Genomic DNA, 22,285 nt, shown 5'->3' with positions numbered 1-22,285 from the left:
ATTAACGTGCACACTGTAAAATGTGGCAACGTAGGTTTACATAGGCCTGATATTCGTTATATTCACGAAAACTGGAAACTGGCATACTAGAGATGGACACAACTGTAATTGCGTCTTTAATCGATCATAGGGGAATACATGCATATCGATCATGCACATATAACATAACATGGGGAACACGTAGGCACATATAACATGGCAAAATTTACTTTTCCACAGAAGGAGTCTTAATACAAATCAACTGCACAACTCCATAATATCAATCCATATTTTTTTAATATGGTACATGAAAACCTACATGAAACAATAAAATGTGAGATTCTCAGCCTGCAACCTCATTCTTTATGATGTCACAGCATGGATACCAGATAGCTCCATTAAATGAAAGATGCCATTTTCCAGCTCTTCTTTATTTTTATATCTTTGTTTTATTTGAGATCCAGAATAAAAAGATTACAAAGTTCAACATGTACCATACACAAGTGCAGAGACACAGGCCAGGAACTAATTTTATACCATTCAAAATCCATTGCAGAACAGAATAGCCCAAATGCTTTACACAGTTCATTGTTTGTAAAATATCAAAGGAGTGGACTACACATTTTCACCGTCCTCAGGGAGCTCTTCTTTATTTTTATATCTTTGTTTTATTTGAGATCCAGAATAAAAAGATTACAAAGTTCAACATGTACCATACACCAGTGCATAGACACAGGCCCGGAACTCATTCTATACCATTCAAAATCCATTGCAGAACAGAATAGACCAAATGCTTTACACATTGTTTGTAAAATATCAAAAGAGTGGACTACACTTTTTCACCGTCCTCAGGGATTTCCACCATAAATTAAACCCAAATTGTATTAAATCTCCTAACCTCTCCACATTGAAGACCATAAAGTGACTCTTTTGCTCTCACTTGTTTCATTTTTACCACCCATTCCCTAATAGAGGGAATTAACTTAGCTTTTTAACCTTTGGAACAGCAAAGATCTGGCCACTATCATCAAGAAAAAAAGGCAGTGTTTTAAATCGGGGAATTAATCCAATGGGGGATCATTACCTATTAGCTTCAACCACAAATTGGACACTACTTGTATCTGACAGGCTAATTCCAGATATTGAAATATGTCTCCCTAGAATTCTTGAATAGCGGCACGCTGTCCAGTAACATGAGACCAGTTTGCAACAGCACTTGATTCGCATCAAAAGCAGCAACTTGGCCATGCAGAATTAATTCCGCCCCAAACTTGCAGAGTTCTATAAAGCAGCCATTTTGTTTAGAATTGCATTCTCCACCAGTTGACCCCTCTCAGCACCTTAAAATGTAACTTACTGAGCAATATTTTCCATGCACCTGGTCATCTCAAATCTGTAGCCTCAAACGGCTCATAACCAAATTTTGACTGTCACAAATCTGACCAATATTCAAACACATGCACATCAAAACTCCTAAAGAGCCCAACAGCCAAAAACGACCCCAGATCAAATCTCTAATTTCGGACCAATACTTCCGCCTATCACCTACCATGAAGTTAGCCACCTTATGAAACCCCATTGCCTCCCATTTCAGGACTATGGTTAGTTCCATCAATCGAATGTCAATTTAGCTTCTAAAGGGGTGTAGCAAAATTAATATAGGGGATTGCATACCGCCTGTAACAGTCCTTCCATTTTTTTAAAAACAATGAAGAATCTTAAAACACTCTTTTTGAGGTGATTTTGTCAATTTTGAAACATCCCTGATATTATAATCCTTTAAGATCAAACCCATAAGATTGTGCCTAAAAAAATCAAACTAACTCATGTTTTGCATTAAATCTGAACATATATACAAAATATGCAAAGTAATAATCTTGCAAGTGGGGAAGTCCTAAACCACATTCCTCCACACCGTTATAAAAAAAAGAAAATGAAACAGGGGGAGGTCCTCCATTGCCACCCTCCCTAAAATGGCGAGGGGGAGTGTGTTCTATTGTGCAAACACTGTTTTTACTTTTAAAAGTAGTGGGGAATAATTAAAATCATATAGGGCCATATGTATCATTCCAATTTGCAATTGCAAACCCCGAAATTTGGCTTTTGCAATCGCAATTGGGCTCAATGGTATGTATGAAAGAAAAACTGCCTCGCAAAATAAGAAATCGCAAAATTTGCGATTCCCTATTTTGCTATTGCATTTAAGGATTCACAAATTGCTGTTCCTTTAATGCAATGTAAGAAGCACAGAAAAAGTGGAATTTGGCCTTAAGGAATCACAAATTACCACCAACTTCAAGTTGGTGGTAATTTGCGATTTCTCTGAAAAATTCACTTAGGGCATGTATATGTGCCACATGTGCACACATGCACATTTCAGGGGTGCAAAAGGGTGTTCTTTTGACACCCTTGCAATTGCATTCTCAATTTGCGATTCTCTAATTGAGATACGCAAATTGAGAATGTTTTCCCATTCATTCCTATGGGCCTTTAGGCCCATAGGAATGTATGGGGAGGTAGTCCGTAATTGCGAATCACATTTTGCAATTCGCAATTAAGGAATATGTAGGATTCGCAAAATTATTTGCAAATCCTACATACATAGCATTTTGCGATTCTCAAATAGCGATTTGCAAAAATTCGCTATTTGAGAATCGCAAAATCAGAGTTTGATACATATGGCCCATAGAGATAAAATTTTCAATGAGTATCTAATTCCCAGATACAGCTTCGGCTTTCATTTACACAAGTAACCATATCTGGGAGCAGAATATCAGCCTCACATTACAAAGAATCACTTCAGTTTTCTTCCTAATAATTATGTAACCCCTAACTCCTTGTACAGTGAAAAAACTCAAAAACATTTTCTTTTGAGCTCCGGCTAGCATCAAGCAACAGCACTGAGTCATTTGCATAGAGTTTTTTTACCAGTCTCTGATATAAGAGGGTTAATCAACCTGTCCTTCCATATTGCAATGGTCAATGACTCAATAAGGCTAATAATACAGGAGATAGGGAACAGCCCTGCTGGGTACCCCTGTGAACTTGCACCATACCACCCTCTGTTGCACTGCTTCAGCGCACTCCTACATCTTGTAAATCAACCTTGTGATCTGGGAGGGTATATTAGACTTCTCCAAAATACTGAAAAGAGTCTCCCAGACCATGAGGTAAAAGGCCCTTTCTACATCTAATAGAAAGACCGCGGCGGGTATATTATCAACTCTGCTAGATAATGTGTATTGATTCACTGCTGACGCCCAGAGATAAAGCCCTTCTGGTCCTGATATATCACTTTCATCGCTATCCTTTTGAATATATTAGCCAATAGTTTCATAATAATCGCATAAACTGTGTTAAATAATGTGATTGGGCAGTATGAGTTTGGATCTTCCCCATTGTTACCTTTTATTTGAAAACTGACCTTATTCTGCAAATTAAAAGATAAAGGTATGGGGACGCCCTCCAGCACAGAGTATACTATCAACAGTAAATAGTCCAATAAAACACACAAAAATTCCTAGGAAAACTCAGGCGGGAAACCATCCATCAATGCCTGTTTAGCCTTCTCAAATTCCCTTCTATACCCCTCTGAAGACTGCAGCAGAACTTCATCATGGACTTCCTGGACACACTTCTCCAGGACTAGCTTTTTTACTTTGCCATTTCCACATCTTTAGCTATCATCTGCCCACCCTGATACCTTGCCACAAACTGCTTAATCTCTTCTTTACATATCCTAACCAGTCCCTCCTCTTGAAGGTAGTGCTTATTCTAAACAATCCCTCCTCTTGAAGGTAGTGCTTATTAAAAACCCACCTCCTTACTTGTTGATTGCACCTTTCCACTTGAATCTCCAACTCAAAGAATGCATGGTCTGAAAACCCACTGGGGTTAGTCTGCAGACCTTTAAAAACAAACCAGGGTTTACAAAAAGGGTTTACAAAAAGGGTTTACAAAATATATGAGGCACTTCGAAACGTACCTGGTAAATTCCCTCTTAACTGAAACGGCATCCTGACAGGGATCGATTAGTGAGTGGACTTGATAGTTCTGAATACCATTCACTACTCTGGGTTTCGACTGTCTTTTAAGGCTTACACAGGAAACCATGCTGGGGTTGTTCAAAAAGTTAAAATTCCTCCCTCTGGTAATCCCCCCTGGGCATGCATTAGGGATTGAAATAACTCCTCGAATGGCCTGACATTGTCTTCTCTGAGGGCGTAATAGCTAATGAAAGTGAAGCACCCTGAGAAAACTGAACAGTCAAGCCAGCACCAGGGGCTCTGCATGTCACTGGCGCAATCAAAAACTTCTGCATTTAATCTATGGGCAAGAAAAACGACGACACCCCAGTGAGCCTTTGGGCCGGACAAGAAGCTTCTATACCCTGCACATTTCTTAAACACATACAACTTTAAAAGCTTTCCTACCGGCACATCACAGATGGATTACGGTCCGCACCCTGGCTTCTATAGCTCGCATCTTCTTTCTATTATTTAGCCCTTTAACATTGAACAAAGACACCTTCAAAACATTCGTAGGAACCTCACTCTCCTGCTATTTGCCGGGGATTACGGGGCCTCCTACACGTGTTCCCTAGATCCTGTTCTTCCGGATCTGGCCCAACACCCCTATAGCTTGCAGCTGCATTCATGGACGCAGCAAGAAATGGCATCCTGTGGGAGAGTCTTAGGGCCATATTATACAGAAAGGGCGATACATTATCGCCGCTTTTATCGTCAGGAAACTGCCGCTAAAGGGGCGATAAAGAGCTTGATATTATGCCCTTGTGAATTCCCATAGAAGCCCAGGTTAACACCACAACCTGGGCTTCTATGGGAAATCACAAGGGCATATTATCAAGCCCATTCTCGCCGCTTTAGCGGCAGTTTCCTGCCGATAAAAGCGGCGATAATGTATCGCCCTTTCTTGATAATATGGCCCTTAATTTGTTCTCCCTATTGCAAGGAGCTGCTCAAATCTGATGCACGAGTTTGCCTGCAGCCTTTGCTCTCCCATAGAATGTTTATGACTCATTATTACAGGGATGGTGAAGGGCCTCCTCCAGTATGTCAGCACAGAAAAAGCTGTGTATAACTGCAGAAAGAGTGTGCTGAAGTTAGTGCTTTTGTTCAAGTAAGGGGGGGCGGGCAATAGAGCCCAGGAGCTTCAGAAGGGGAAGTCTGCATGTTGGCGCCAGGGGCAGAGGGCAGCCCAGGGAGCTTGAAGTGCTGCTAAGTTACTCAAAGTCAAATACAGTTTTATTCGATTGCTATTTCATACAATCATAAAAGCACATGTAAAAACATGTGTACTTTAAAACAAGAAACATCATATATACATATTGCTAAATCCATTGATTATACACTAAATAAAAAATCATTAAAACTGGAAAAGTGTTAAAAGAAATAGCAATAGCAAGAAAATCTCAACATTTTTGTTATCTATCGCTATTCCTGGTTTTCTTAGGCCTAGAGCTTTGCTTGCATGAAGTGCTGCATTGCTGGGCTATTGTGGACCCTCTTTCCTCGAAATCACAACAGAGGTAGGGTAGCTCTACAAGGAGAAAAGACTGTTTCCCAAATTTTGAGGATACTAGTCAAAGTCCAACGTATGGATGTCACATCACAGAATTCCTGAAAGAAAATGAAGAAAGACCATTCTAATGGAAGAGGAAGTCTCTCACACAAATTGGTATAATGCTTCATCATAAGCAACCTCTCCCCACCCTGGAAGGATTATACCACTATGGCAGACTCGACCTCCTGACGGACCATGACAGGAGAGAATTCTTAGATATAAACTAATGGACATAAATCGGATCCAGTTAATTAAAAATACATTGAGGTTCTCCGGTATATTACCTATTATAATAGGGTCTTCAGCTATACCTAAAACCTGAATTGAGATTATGATTGAGGACCGCTGAGCCTGTTCCAGGCGAGGTCGCCCCCACTCCGCTGCTCCTGCCCGCTGACCACCTGAGCTGCCCTGACAAGCTGTCCTGCTGCCTCGTTGCTACCTCCTGCTACCTGCCCACTCTGCTGCCTCGTGGTTGCCCTCGCCGCCGCTCCTGCTGCCGCCTTTGTCTCTTCCCTTCTTGGGTTACCCTTGACCCGCTGCCTGTCTTTTCTGCTGCCTCCCATTTTCCCCCCCTTCTGCTGCCCTCCCCCTTCCTTTGAGACCGCTCCCGGCCGCCGGACGCCCCAGCCACCGCCGAGCCGTCCTCAGGCCCCCTTCCCGCCACTGACCTACGCCGACTCCGCCGCCCTACTGCCCATTGGCCGCCCACGCTCCCGCCACCCAGCTGACCCGCCCTACCAGATCCTTACTTAAGGGGACCGAGGGCAGGGACAGGGAGCGACCGCTGAGCCTGTTCCAGGCGAGGTTGCCCCCACTCCGCTGCTCCTGCCCGCTGACCACCTGAGCTGCCCTGACAAGCTGTCCTGCTGCCTCGCTGCTACCTCCTGCTACCTGCCCACTCTGCTGCCTCGTGGTTGCCCTCGCTGCCGCTCCTGCTGCCCCCTTTGTCTCTTCCCTTCTTGGGTTACCCTTGACCCGCTGCTTGTCTTTTCTGCTGCCTCCCGTTTTCCCCCCCTTCTGCTGCCCTCCCCCTTCCTTTGAGACCGCTCCCGGCTGCCGGACGCCCCAGCCGCCGCCGAGCCATCCTCAGGCCCCCTTCCCGCCACTGACTTACGCCGACTCTGCCCCCCTACTGCCCATTGGCCGCCCACACTCCCACCACCCAGCTGACCCGCCCTACCGGCTCCTTACTTATGACGCCCCCAGAGCGACAGCGCAGCGGACGCGTGCAGCGGGAGCACCGAATGAGCGCCGAAGGTGCGCCAAAGGTAAGCCCGTCTGCGCCCGTCCGCGCCTGGCCCGCGCCCAGCGCCCTGTCTCCCGCAGTCACCAGCCCTCCCGCCGGACCTACGCCGCCACTGAACTCAAGGCACTCAACGCCGGCCGACTCCCGGGTTGCTACCGAGCCACCCCGAGACGCACCCACGGACCCTTCTGCTGCAACTCCTGCAAGTTCACCTGCACCCGGACCTGCACCACTCCAGCAGTGCCCAAGACCTCGACGAGCAACAGCAGCAGCCACCTGAAGTGCATCCTGCTCAACACCCGCTCCGTCCACAGACACGCCATCGAGCTCTGGAACCTGCTTGACACCACAGCCCCGGTCGTCGCCTTCCTCACGGAAACCTGGATGTACGCCTCCTCAGCACCCGACATCGCCATCGCCATCCCGGACGGCTTCAAGATCATCCGGAGGGACAGCGTCAACCAGACAGGAGGAGGCATCGCCATCATCCACAGGAACTCCATCCGCATCACGACCAACACCGACGACACCCTCGCACCCGCTGAGCACCTGCACTTCCAGATCCACATCAACCCCAAGACCACCCTCAGAGGCACCCTCATCTACAGACCCCTGGGACCACGCACACAATTCAGCGAGGACATCCCCGACTTCATCAGCCCGCATGCCCTCCCCTCCGCTGACTACACCCTCCTCGGGGACCTCAACTTCCACCTGGAGAACAACAACGACCGCAACACCACCACCCTTCTGGACAACCTCGCTAACCTCGGACTCAAGCAACTGGTGACCACCCCCACCCACTACGCCGGACACACACTCGACCCCGTCTTCTCATCCAGCAAGGACATCGCCTTCAGCCACGCCACCGGACTCCACTGGACGGACAACAGCTGCGTCCACTTCAGCTTCAAAAGGACCAAGATCCACCACCAACAGCAACAGGTTGCACGCAGAAACTGGAACAAGATCACAGCCGACCAGCTCGCGACTTCCCTGACCAAGAACCCACCCACCAGCGCAACGAACCCCAGCCAAGCGGCCACCAACCTCACGAAGTGGATCAGCGACTGCGCAGATGACCTCGCCCCTCTGAGGACCCCGCCTAGCAGACCCGACAGCAAGAAAGCCCCATGGTTCACCGACGAACTCAAGAGCTCCAAGAAGGACTGCAGAGCCCTTGAGACAGCCTGGTGCAGAGACCCACCACCGGACAACATGACTGCCCTCAAGCTCGCCACCCGAAAACACCACCAACTGATCCACACCACCAAGAAAACTGCATTTAAGGAATGACTGGACAACAACGCACACAACAGCAAGGAACTCTTCAACATCGTTAAAGAGCTCTCCAACCCCAACGCCGGAAACAACGACATCACCCCTTCGCAAGACCTCTGCAACTCCCTCGCCTCCTACTTCCACAACAAGATCGCGGACATACACAACAGCTTCAGCACTCAACCGACGCACGCCACGACCGAACCACCGCCCCCCACCACCACCCTCCGCGCCTGGACCCCAATCAGCACCGAAGACACCACTCGCACGATGAACTCCATCCACTCCGGATCTCCGACCGACCCTTGCCCTCACCACGTCTTCAACAAGGCCGACGCTGTCATCGCACCCCACCTGCAAGACACCATCAACACCTCCTTCAACACCGCTACCTTCCCGGAGAGCTGGAAGCACGCCAAACTCAGCGCCCTACTAAAGAAGCCATCAGCCGACCCCACCAACCTCAAGAACTACCGACCCATCTCACTGCTCCCGTTTCCTGCAAAAGTCATCGAGAAGACCGTCAACAAGCAGCTGGCCGCCTTCCTCGAGACGAACGGATCCCTCGACCTCTCGCAATCTGGCTTCCGGGCCAACCACAGCACCGAGACCGCCCTGATCGCAGCAACCGATGACATCCGAGCCCTGCTCGACAACGGAGAAACAGCGGCCCTCATCCTCCTAGACCTCTCCGCGGCCTTCGACACTGTCTGCCACCGTACCCTAGTACAGCGCCTCAGCAACGTCGGAATCCAGGAGAAGGCACTGGAGTGGATCACCTCCTTCCTCGCCGGAAGGACACAGAGAGTCCGCCTCCCCCCGTTCAGATCAGAAGCCACCGAAGTCATCTGCGGCGTCCCTCAAGGCTCCTCGCTCAGCCCAACCCTCTTCAACGTCTACATGAGTCCCCTCGCAGCCATCGCACGCCAGCACAACCTCAACATCATCTCCTACGCCGACGACACCCAGCTGATCCTCTCCCTCACCAACGACCCCGCCACCGCCAGAGCCAACCTACACGAAGGGATGAAAGAGGTAGCCAAATGGATGAAGAAGAGCCGCCTGAAACTGAACTCGGACAAGACGGAAGTCCTCATCCCAAACCAACAGACCACGCACGCAACCTGGGCTTCATCCTGGACTCCTCCCTCTCCATGACCAGACAAGTCAACGCCGTCTCCTCGTTGTGCTTCAACATCCTACGCATGCTACGCAAGATCTTCCGGTGGATCCCCACCGAGACCAGGAAGACGGTCACCCAGGCCCTCGTCACCAGCCGACTGGACTACGGCAACGCCCTCTATGCCGGAACCACCGCCAAACTCCAGAAGAGACTCCAGCGGATCCAGAACGCCTCGGCACGACTCATCCTGGACATCCCCCGTCGCAACCACATCTCCGGACACCTGAGAGACCTGCACTGGCTCCCGGTCAACAAGAGAATCACCTTCCGTCTCCTCAACCACGCACACAAAGCCCTGCACAACCAAGGCCCAGGATACCTCAACAGCCGTCTCAACTTCTACGCTCCCAAACGCCAGCTTCGATCAACCGGCCACGCCCTCGCCGCCAAGACTTGGAACTCCCTCCCGACCCACCTCTGCCTGACCCAGGACCACCTCGCCTTCAGGAAGCAGCTCAAGACCTGGCTGTTCGAGCAGTAGCAGACCCCCCAGCGCCTTGAGACCCTCCGGGTGAGTAGTGCGCTATACAAATGCTTTGATTGATTGATTGATTGATTGACATTAACTGAAATCGTCTCTCTTAAGCCAACATGTTTGTTTCCTAATGTGTAGCTTTAACAGGTCTGGGGCATTCATCAGGGCTCTGGATCCCTAACTTTCTCAGGTGGACCAATTGCAGGGAGACATAAACTAACAAACAAATAAACCAGGTGAGTCCTACTTGGGTGTTGAAAGGAATAGTTAGCCTATTTTTTACAGGGGTACCAACATCCAGATCTGGGTGGGGAGCGATGTCCTTTATAGTCACAAAAACATCAAAAGGCCATCACGTGATTATGGCTGGGCAAGTCCGCTCCCAGCCTCCTTTCCTCCCTTTTCTTGCTTCTCTCTCGTTTGCTGCTCATGAACTTGGTGTACCTCTGTTGTGTGATGGAGGCTGGCTCTCTGGTAGTCAAGGACCATCAAGGCACATTAAGGAAATGGCAGCTAAATTAGCTAGATCACTAAAAACATTCAAGTATTGCAGTGAGAAGAAGAAAACTTCCCTAGTTGAGTTAAGAAGTACACAGAAGAGTGTGCCAGGGCTGCATGAATTGAGATGGAAGAGTGAAATCGTCTGCCTGTTAGTATCCCAAGCTGTCCATCTGCCTCGGACTTGGAGGAGGTTGTGGCCCAAGACATTTTGGGAAATTAGCATGGGCCAGGTCAAAGGGGGCTTGAGGCACTCAGCGGGTGGTGGCTGGTGTGGCATCAGGAGTTCAGGTGCTGCAAGTGAGATATTGTCACAAGAACAGTCCGTGCTGGTTGCGGCAGGAAGAGAGGACGGTCAAGGAAATGGGTGAAATACCTTGCTAGAAGGGAGGCAAAAAGGGGGATCTCAAATGGAGAAATTCGAAGATTGAAGGTGTATAACCTCTATTCCAGACCAGCCAGTGCAATGCCAAGAGTGGAAGTAATTCTAGGAGGAGACACCAGGGCAAAGCTCATCCATGCCCTCGTCTCAATTTGGATCCCACGTTTATTCACTCTGCTCAATTAGATGAAACCTTGAACAATGGTGAACAATGGTTTGGTTACTCAGAGCTCGATTAGCACCTGGCAAAGGGAGCAGGTGAACTCAACACAGTGTGGCTTCCCAGGTCTTTATTGGTATGCTATATGAAGTATTAAGAAAGGTTACATTAATCAAGGCTATGCAAGCAAAAATGGCGAATGAATTAAATGAACAGCTAGACTCAGTGTGTGCACAATTGGGGAGCCTTTCTACCAGGATAAATGAGATGGAACAAAGAGTGTCTGAATGTGAGGACAAGATACATGACTAGGAAAAAACTAATGAACAGTTGGAGAAGGAAACATCATGGCTCAAGGAGGAACTGGAGAAATGTGCAAGGAGGTCTAACCTTCGGATCAAGGGAATCCCAGAGCACAGTGAGGATGCTGCCGAATATATGCAATTTGTGGGAAATCTGATTAAGTGTTTGTGGATTCCAGACCATAAACATGATTTGACAATTCGGAGGGCTCATCGCGTACCATCACAGATTGTTTGCCCAGCCAAGTATCCTAGGACAATGCTGGTGAACTTTGTTGATTACAGAATTAAAGAGAGGATACTGGCCAAGGAAATAAGAAGTAGTAGTGTCTGCAGACAACTTTGAGTATTGTAACTGTTCAGATATGACATCTGAATCCGCCCGAAGGCGTAAAGAGTTCAGAAATTTGATCCCAAAGTTTCAAGCAGCTGGGTAGCAGGCTTCGATAATTACATTTTCGAAACTCAACATTTTATTTAATAGCACATTTCAAATATTTGGGAATGTTAATAAGGTGGTTTTGTTTGTTCCTAAAGTCAATGTCCTGGTGCGGGATTTTAGTTGAATAATTGAGGGGGGAGGGGGGGCTGAATGGAAGAAGTCTGTGGTTCCTGGCACTCCGAATTGGTAGCTAGCACGCTAGGACTAGGTCTAAACTATTTTGCAATGTTAAATAAGCTGCTAGGCTTCAATGGCTTTATAGTCTATGGGCCGTGTAGGAAAGCAAGTTTTATGGGTGTAAGGTTGAGGGGCGGTGCTGAGGGGAGGAACGGGCGAATCCTGGTGCTCTGCCATGATGCCAATATCCATGTGGACGGTAAGGACTGTAACGTGAGGGAGGAAGGTGGGACTCCCACTGATGCATTGGTCAGGGAAGGGGATGAATGGTGTGGGGAATGTGTAGGGGGGAGTTTAGGTGTGCAGTATAAAATGAGAACATTGGGAATGGAAAAAGGCAGAGTTGTACCATTAAGGGGGTTGGACATGTAGGATGTGTTGGTGTAGCTGCTGTTTATGAACCCGAACAGTTCTAAGCTATCTGATGGGTGGGGCTTTCCCTTCAATGGGTTTGGGTTTGAACTCTAAGTACCTTTTCGATATACGTATTTGCCCTTTAGTATGGGTGTCAAAATACTTTTGGGTGGCGGGGATGAGGTGTAGCATCAGGGTGTGGAGATGTGGGCTACCGGCTGCCAGTAAGCACGGGAAGAACTTTGATGATTTCAAGCACTTTAATGCATATGTTGGCACTTTAGCACTTGGGCACTTTAGGCATTTTATGTATTTTGACAGAGTATCTTTAGTGCCATTTTCCAGCTCTGTCTGGCGCGTTAACAGCCTATTGCTTTATGGAAGTTGCATTCCTCACCTAAGAAAGTGGAACTAATACATCTGAAAATAGTGATTTGAAAAAGGTGAGTCGAGGACTTAATCGTGGTATCCCTGGAGACATTGGGTCACCTCTTAACCTTATGTCACGGAATTACTTTGAACTTTTTTCGTAGCTTGACAAAATCTGAGATACTACATTTAGTTACAGCTAATTCTGTATGTGTATTGTGCATTTATTGCTTTACCATTTGAAATCGAAATAAATAATCCAAAATAATGTTTGCGAATAGGTCCCGCTGGTGTATTGATTAATTTGCACCTTTATATATCTGCATGCTGTTCGTTGTTAATGACTTAAATGCGTCTTCCTTTCTTCTACAGCTAAATCCTATTTTATTTGTTCGCAGTTTTATACTGCACGAACTGGGTCCAAGGGCATTACATTAGTATCAGAATATATTACACCGTGCCAGATTTATTTATTCATTTGTTTCAGGCACTGGGAAGTTAAGTGATCTCACAGGATCACGGAACTTTGAGCCGACGCCGAGACTTGACCCTGGTTTCCAAGTTCCAAAGTCGTCCACTGCGGCCGGAAGGCCACACACCCTCCTCTCGGGTAATGTATTCATATCGAGAATCTTACAGCTAGCTCAACTGATGCAGGTCCCTCCATTACCATTTTCAATACTCCGAACATTCATTCTGTAGAGATTGCTTTCTATGTCTAATTTAAAAGGATCGTAAAAATAAAATTGGCCAATTATACTCCTAACATCATTGAAACCTTTGAAGGTTATCCGTGATATATACATCAGCAATGTACTTCAGTTCTATAACTGCAAGCCCTTCTGTTCAAGGATTCCTTCCTTTGCTCTGCAGATTCTCGTGTGTGCACAAGATCACGTTTTCTGAGAAGAATGATCCAGTGCATTTTACTAAATAATACTAGAGAGGGGGCCAAAAGCAGGACTGTTTTTTACACCCCTTTTATTATCAAATGCTAATAAAACTACTAGACTTGTGTACAACTTAACGTCATGCACGCTAAACATGCGTTGATACAAAGGGGCATATTTTTGTGAGAGTTGTGTCACGTTTGCACAACGCAACGGGGTAAATGCGAGACTCAAACCGCTAAGTGAGATTTTTGAAGCCACGCAAAGCCACTTTATGTGGCTCTGAGTGGGTTCACCAATCACTTTAGTAATGCCACGCAGCGTAAATACCATGCCCTTTGACAACGCATCCCCAGATTTAAAAGAACCTGTAAACCTAGGGATGCACAAAAATCTTACATCTTCCCAGGGGAGGCGTAACAAGGATAAATATCTCTATTTCTTCCTCTTGCTATGTGTGCTGCAATCTGCAGCACAAACAGGAGGGAGAATGTGCCAGAAATTTTTTGTGCATGAAGGTGCCCCGTCCTGCACAGAAACAATCCCCCATGCAACACATGCACCCTTGCACCATTTTGCAAGAGTGCCTGGCGTTGACATTAAAGGGCACCAGTGCAAAGGAAATGACAGGAATGTGCTGTATTCTTTTAAATACGCCACATTCCTGCCCTTTCCCTATCACGCAAGGCAGTGAAGCAAGGTGACTTGCTGCACTCCACTTTGTGACAATTCCCATAAATATGCCTCAAAGCAAATTGTGTCTTTATCATCGATATTTTTAGAATTTGTATTTTATTTTGACTCTTTATTTAGTGCAGAACTGGCCCAGAGAGCAAGGGAAACACTCTGCAAAGTAGCAGAAATGAAAGATGCATCTGATCTCTTGGTTATTTTCAAAAACCTCTTTTTAAGTAATCTGTGTAACAAATCGTCCTGTTAAATGAGGGGCACACGCGATATACTCATGGGTTTATTTTAGTTTTGACTTCCTTTACCGATGTAATCACATTATTTATGCAAACAAAATACCCCGTGGTGGATGGCAGGCCCCTAAAGAATTTTTCATGTAGTTCCCCGCATTCCTTGACCTGCAATGCATGGCCAGGAGCATGCTTTAGCTGTCCAGCACAAGAGGAGGTGTATCTTCAATTGTTCATACATTTTACATTGCAGAAGATAGTTATTCTATTATGTCAACACTACCAAAAAAAGCCAGAAAAATTAATTTGATTCCAAAACACCTGGAAACATTTTCAAGGATAGGGACAGCATGACGCTTAGGTACTTTAGAGGTCAATGACAGACCTATGAGAACGAGGTGACTGGGATTTACTTGCACACAGCAAAAATAGTGACCCTTGTGGCACCATGAAAAGGTGGACTTATTTACCTTAGCAAGATACACAACCTATACCAGCCCCTCTGGTATTGACTGAATCCCTCAGAGCGCCTACCTCGCGCAAGTTTGATTGGAATTTGGTCTAATGAAATATAGTATTGCAAGAAGATACACTTCCATCAAAACATGGCACAAAATACGGAGCAATCAAAACAGCCTATTAGCTAGGGCGTAATGGCAGTCATTGAACGATGACAATGATTCAACATATAGTAAATACTTGAGACCCTCACTACTAGAAGCAAATACCATTAACCTATGGGACCTAAATTTATCACACTCCACATTCTGCAGAGCCGTCAACAAAGTAGCTCAATTGCATTCCCTCATTGAAGACAAGTATAAACTGAGCTCAGATTCACATGCCTGGATGGTAATCCAATCCTACACTAGTTTAAAACAAGCAGAATATCTCGGCATGACATATCCAGTATATCTACATAGAAAGCTGATGGCCCTCAGATTCGGAGTTCTGCCATCCTTGGCTGACCAACCCACATGGAGATACAAAGGCTCAAGATCGTGCAGACTCTGCGATTCTCCGAAGGAAGACATAATCTACCTATGTTAGAAATGGGGGTCTCTAGTTGACAATGGTTTGCACCTTTGTCCAAGTAGGGACCCTTGCTTCCAGTCAGGGTAAGGGAGTTAGCAACAAACAGCTCCACTTAGGGCTATCACTACATTGTGACAGATGAAAATGCCAAAATACAGAGCCAACCGTGAGGTGCGCGGCATTGGGCTCTTAGTCACATGGACCCCAAAGAACAGTATCGTGGCAGATAATGAAAACAAACACGGTGCACGGCGTCGGGAGGTGATGCTTCATTGGTGCCGGGCGGCGGCTGTTCCTTATGACCACAGGGGAGGTGAAGCATCGGTTTCTTACTGAGATGCAGGGGAGGTGAGGCATCGGTTCCTTACTGTTGTTGGGGAGGCGTTGATTTCTTACGACGAAGCGGGGTCGATGGATTTGGGAAGTCACTCATGCCAGGTATCGGCTCAGTGATGATGAAGCACAAGATCGGTGAGTTTGGGGCTGCAGTGAGATCCGGGGCAGTACATCATGAGCATCACAAGTGGTGCCCTCGGCTCCGGTGGACGAAGCGACCTCGGTGACGGCGTCAGAGTCGGTATGGTGCTGCATCGACAGGTATTGGGGCAAGTCGGGGCGGTGCGTCGTGCACTTCACAAGCGGTGCCCACAAGTTCGTTGCAGGGTGTGGCCTCGCTTGCTGGTGTCGGTGTTGCTATTTCTCTCTGTGTCAGCTGAAACAGCAGTTCTATGTGCAGGAGGACAAAGGAAATGAAGCCTTTGTGTTCCTGAGACTTCAGAACAGGAGACAAGCTCTAGACCAAGCACTTGGAGATCTTCTTCAAGCAGGATACATAGCATACAGCAAAGACTTGGCCCTCTCCTTGGCAGAAACAGCCACTGCAGGCCAACCCCATACAGCACACAGCAAAGGAGCAGTACTTCTTCTTCAGTTTTCCCAGCTCTTCTCCTTGGCAGAGGTTCCTTGTGTGTCCAGAAGTAATCTAAAGTCCTGGGATCTGGTCCCCAAAATGTATACCTTTGATCGCTTGTGCTAGAGAGTCTCTTAGCTCAGTTCAAACCAGTTATGTCCTCTCTCGTACAGCTTCCTAGCAGGAGGTGGAGATAGCATTGTGTAAGGCAGATCAGGCCTATTCAGGTGCAAGGAAATCTCTTCCCCCTACTTTAATCGCAGCCCAGGTCTATTCAGCCCAGCCCTGACTCGTCCAGGAGAGGCAAGACACACCTCAACCCCCCAGTGGCTGTCTGCAGTGAATGTACATACCAAGTCCTTGTCACTTCAAAACCAGACTGTCAATACACAACTCAGCAGAGGCACATAGAATGGCAAAGCAAAACATGCCCACTTTCTAAAAGTGGCGTTTTCAAACACACAATTTTAAAACCATCTTTACTAAAAGATGTGTTATTAAATTCTGAGTTTAGAGAACCTAAGGTTTTACTTGTAAGATGTTACGAATAAACTTCTATGTTACTCTATGGGACAGATGACCTTTCAATAGTGAAAAACAAAATACACTGTATTTCACTATCAGGACAAGTCACACACAGCAGTACATGTCCTACATTTCACATACACTGCACCCTGCCTACAGGGATATCTTTGGCCTACCTTAGGGGCGACTCACATGTAATAAAAGGGAAGGTCAGAGCCTGGCAAGTGGGTGCACTTATAACTAGACCGTGTTTGCGTTCCTTACACAAGCGCACAGCTATTTTTTTGATTTCATGCTCATTTATAACATATTGTCCCACGTGCGATTAAACAACTATGAATAAATGAAGTTATTACAACACCTATGAGTACTTGGACTAATGGCTTGAAATCTTGAAATGAGCATGAAATCAAAGAAATAGCTGTGCGCTCGTGTAGGGAACGCAAACACGGTACTATATTCCCAGTTATCATTGCAAGCATGAATAAGGGCGGATCACGCACTCGTGCTGCACGCATACCGCTGTTTAAGAATTGACATAGAAAAGGAAAGGAGAACAGAGAAATGAAAGGTGTGCACATTAACTTTTGTGATGGAAACTAAGTGGGTGCACTTGCCAGGTTGACGTGCCAGTAGAGACTGCGTGCAGACACTGCAGTGGCAGGTCTTAGAACCCTTTGAAAGGCACATTCAGGCCCACTAGCAGCATTTGAATTACAGGCCCGGGGCACACACAGTGCACTGTACTGGGGACTTACCAGTAAATGAAATAAACCAATCATGGAAACACCATTCCATAAACATAGTTTTCAGGGGGAGCATATGCACTTTAGCACTGACCCGCAGTGGTAAAGTGCCCAGAGTCCTAAAACCAACAAGAACAGGTCAGAAACAGGAGGCCAAAAAGCAATAAGTCTGGGGATAAAGCAGCTGAAAAAGTCAGGTTTAACAACCTAGTTTGACTTTGTCCGGCCTCAAAGCAACCCCAAACTCTATTACTGAAAATGCATTTAACGAACGGGGATTCAAACATGCCGGATGGCAGTAATTAAGAGCTTTGTCCCCACTGATCCCAAGATCAATTGCAAACTGTTGAAATTCCTGACACTGCACCAGAAACAAATCAACTCTGATTGACCTCCCAAAGTACAACACAAACTCTAAGTCACTCAGGCTATTCCGCTATAGAAACACTGTCTCCTTGAACATAAAACCAACAGTGGTACTACTAGGTCACTTTAGCCAAAGGATTACACCTTGAAATTTAGTGACAACTTTAAACAACTTATTTGGCTGATGTGTCCATTCATAGTCATGTATGCTCGGTATCACTAACTTGGCAGCCGAAGACTCATCTTTTTGCCTACCCATCAGGCAGCCATGGAACAATGATACTACTATGAATATAAGCCCATGAACATTACTAGATACAGCGGGGCACCAAGGCTGCCCTAGTGGAAGAAAGAACGCAAGATATAAACAATATTCACAATGGCACTTCACTCATTCTAACTATGATCGATTTTACAGACTCCAGCACTCAATAATGAATTTTAAATAGTACATACAGGGTTAATTTTATTCATCACTTTTATATGCATTTCAAAATTATTGTATGTAATATTATTGTGATGGTTTTTATTAACGTATAAAAATAAAAAGATTGATGATTGATTGATGACTGAGGCCTGGTTTTATTACAATACTAAAGTATGGAGAAAAGATTCATCCCAGTTTACTGACCAAAATATGCTGATACCCTAGCAATGGCACTATATACTATATTGATACCTCTAGCAATATAATCCATTATGTATAACCCTCATTGAGGAAACAGGCCTTCAGTCATAGGGATCAGGGACTTGTGATGCCATTATTATCATCTCAGGGTGCTTTTTCATTGTTATATTTGATAACAAGGTAAATGTGTATGTAACAGGGGTCTTTGGTTACATTTATCTAGGGCCTCATTATCTTTTTCTAGACTAATGACGATACCAGGGTCAATCCAAAGCCTGCTAACACCAAGAGGGGTGAAGAGAAGAAAAAGGTGAATAACATGCAGTGGAACAAATTGTGTTTTTAAAAACTGTCTTCACTCACACACACATGTGTGTGACATGCTTCATCATCGGGTCTGCTTACAAAATACCCTGGCGTACCCACGCACAGGATGGAGCATAGGGATGGGGAAGACAAACAACATAGAAATAAATCAAATTGGTGACTTTGTGTGCTACAACCAGCGACTGGAGACAGTGATAGAAAAAGTGCAGCAAAGAAAGTGATTAAAACTGGCTCATGGGTGCCCTATCAGATACCTTTATTCCAGGGTCCCAAGGCCAGGATTGAAATCGTGAAGGATGGGCGTGTTGTTTAGAAGGCTAGGTCCTCAAAACACCCCTCCTTAAACTGCCATTGTCAACATGTTTCGCCGTCTTCATGTGCCCCCAAAAGAGGGTCACGTTGGTCTTCCTCAGGAAGACCAATTTACTTACTTTGTAAGTAAATTTGAGGTTTGCAGGGGATTCTGGGTAAGAAAATGCTGTGGGATCCTCACAAGCCAAACCGCCAGCAGTCAGTACACACACAGTACGATCCAAGCACACCACCAGCCAAGCGCCATTCGCCCAAACCGCCAACCAAGCGCCATCCACACACACCACCAGCCAATCGCCATCCATGCACACTGCCAGCCAAGCACCATCCACGTACACTGCCAGCCAAATGCCACCCATGCACAGTCAGCCAAGCACTATCCACGCACACCACCAGCCATGCACCACCCATGAACTTCACCAGCCAAGCATCATCCCTGCACCCTGCCTGCAAAGCAGGGCCAGACTGAGATCAGCAACCAGCCCTGGCAGATTGCTGCTTGACCTGCCTTGGCAGGGGGGACCGTGCCAGTAAAATGCACCGCTCTTGCTTTTGTTACTGGGGGCCGATATTGCAGCACTGCTGCACAATCGGCCCCCAGTGTCAACACCAGCTCCCATGGCCACAAAACTGGCCCCAACCCCTCCGGCCTACCGGGGAGCCTCCTGGTGCCCGCTACGGCCTGTCCGGCCCTGCAGCCAAGCACCATCCATGCACACAGTCAGCCAAGCACTGTTCACCATACACCACCAGCCAAGCAACACTTTACACACACCACCAGGCAAGCGCCAATCTACACACAGCGTCATCAAGCACAAGTCCACACACACCATTAGCCAAGTTCAGGTCCACACAGACTGCCAGCAAAATGCCAGCCAAAGGTCAGTACATGCAGCCCGACAGCTAAACTCCAGTTCACACACACACACAATCTCTCCTTTGTTTCTAGTGGTTTTCTGCCCCTCCTTGATATCACTGAAACAACCAAAATGCGTGCCTAAAAAAGACCCTTGCCTATGGGGCTTCTCCCTGACATGCCCATAAACATCTCCCTGGTGCCTAGTGGGGTTTCTGGCCCCCGGTGGGGCAGATACGGGGTTATTGCCCCGATCTGCCTTCCGGGGGCAGGAATACTTTTTTGGGGTTGGGGCATTAGCATGGCCATTTTTGTCATCCCCTACCCCTACGTGTAAAAAAACCAATATAATTCCTGGTGCTTAGTGGGCTTTCTGCCCCCCTGGGGGACAGATCAGGGATTACTGCCCCATCTGCCTCCTGGGGGAGGCATTAAGACTGTGCTCATTTTTTGGGGGGTGGGGGCATTGGCATGCCCATTCTGGGTAGCCCAAAGCCCTATGTATGAAAAAATATAATTTCTGGTGCCTAGTGGGATTTCTGTCCCTCAGGTAGGGCAGATAAGGGACTATTTCCCCCATCTGCCTCCCGGGGGGCATAAAGACTGTGTTTATTGTTTTGGGGGTGGGGGCATTGGCATGCCCATTCTGGGTAGCCCCCAGCCCTATGTATGAAGAAACAATATAATCCCTGGTGCCTAGTGGGCAGATCAGGCGCTATTGTCCCCATCTGCAGAAAGACTGTGGCAATGTTTTGGGGGTGCCCATTTTGGGCAGCCCCTACTTATAAAAAAAACAATCCCTTGTGCCTAGTGGGCTTTATGCCCCCCGGGGGCAGATCAGGGGCTATTGCCTCATCTGCCTCTGGGGGGACAAAAATACTGTGTAATATTTGGGTTGGTGGGGGCATTGGCATTCCCATTTTGGGCAGCCCCGACTCTATACACATAAAAAAATCCCTGTTGCCTAGTGTGCGTTCTGCCCCCCAGGGGCAGATTGGGGGTTATTGCCCTCATCTGCCTCCCAGGGAGGGCAGAAAGACTGTGGATGGAGTATTTGCATGCCCATTTTGGGCAGCCCCTACAGCCATAAAATAAATTTAAAAAACTGGTGGCTAGAGTGCTTCCTGCCCCCCGGGACCAGATTGGGGGCTATTGTCCCTTCTGTCTCCCATGGGGGAAGCAAAAGCTCTTGCCCAAAGGGCCGCTCCCCTCCCTGGTGCCTAGTCGGTGGATCCCTGTTTGGGGATCACCATTCTGAGGCAATCCCCAAGCAGGGTTCGACTAGGGAGGGGTACCAATGGAAAAGAGAGATTCTCCCCTTTCCAATGATACATCTCCCACCTGCCTTGGTGCTCAGGTGGCTGAAATAGACCCCTGAGCACTGAGGCAGAAGAAACTAAAACTGAGTTTGTGCCAATCATTATTTCAGTGAAAACAATCAGAACAACCTCAGGAGCTGGGGAAGCTCTTCCCCAGCTCCAGAGGGTGTTTTGATTGAAAGGAAATCTCTCTTCTGCCGGCATCAGAGGGATTTCCTGTGCCGTGTGCGAGGATGGCCGGGAGTCGTCCTATGTACATGAGGATTGTGGCGTTGGACGGCTAATGGCTGTTCGACACACAGAACGGAGAAAACCTGCCGTTAACGAGTTTTCAATATGGTCTGTCTCTGAATAACTACTAGCATTGGGTTAGAAGAGAACTATCTTGGCTGTTAGGCTGTTTTTCAGTATAATAAGTTAGGGGATTGTGGTTTTAATATTTATTATAGAAGCTTTCCTTTACCCTTTTGCAGAGGGTGTCAATCCTGCCAGCACGCTGCCGTGAGGGAAACGGCCCTTGGCATTCTACAGACGCCGTGAGGGGAACGGCCATCGGTGACCAGTAAACTACATCCCCCAGAAGTCCTAACCCAGGCGCCTGGTACCAACGTCATCAGGCGGCGCCTGGGCTTTAAATCACCCGACGGAGCCCCGCAGCGCGGGACGCGCTTTCCTTTACTCTTTTGCAGAGGGTGTCAATCCTGCCAGCACGCTGCCGTGAGGGAAACGGCCCTTGGCATTCTACAGATGCCGTGAGGGGAACGGCCATCGGTGACCAGTAAACTACATCCCCCAGAAGTCCTAACCCAGGCGCCTGGTACCAACGTCATCAGGCGGCGCCTGGGCTTTAAATCACCCGACGGAGCCCCGCAGCGCGGGACGCGCTTTCCTTTACCCTTTTGCAAAGGGTGTCAATCCTGCCAGCACGCTACCGTGAGGGAAACGGCCCTTGGCATTCTACAGACGCCGTGAGGGGAACGACCATCGGTGACCAGTAAACTACATCCCCCAGAAGTC

Source organism: Lissotriton helveticus, chromosome 4_1 (genome assembly GCF_964261635.1).
Source record: "Lissotriton helveticus chromosome 4_1, aLisHel1.1, whole genome shotgun sequence".
NCBI lineage: Eukaryota > Metazoa > Chordata > Amphibia > Caudata > Salamandridae > Lissotriton > Lissotriton helveticus.
This window is presented reverse-complemented; position numbering follows the sequence as displayed.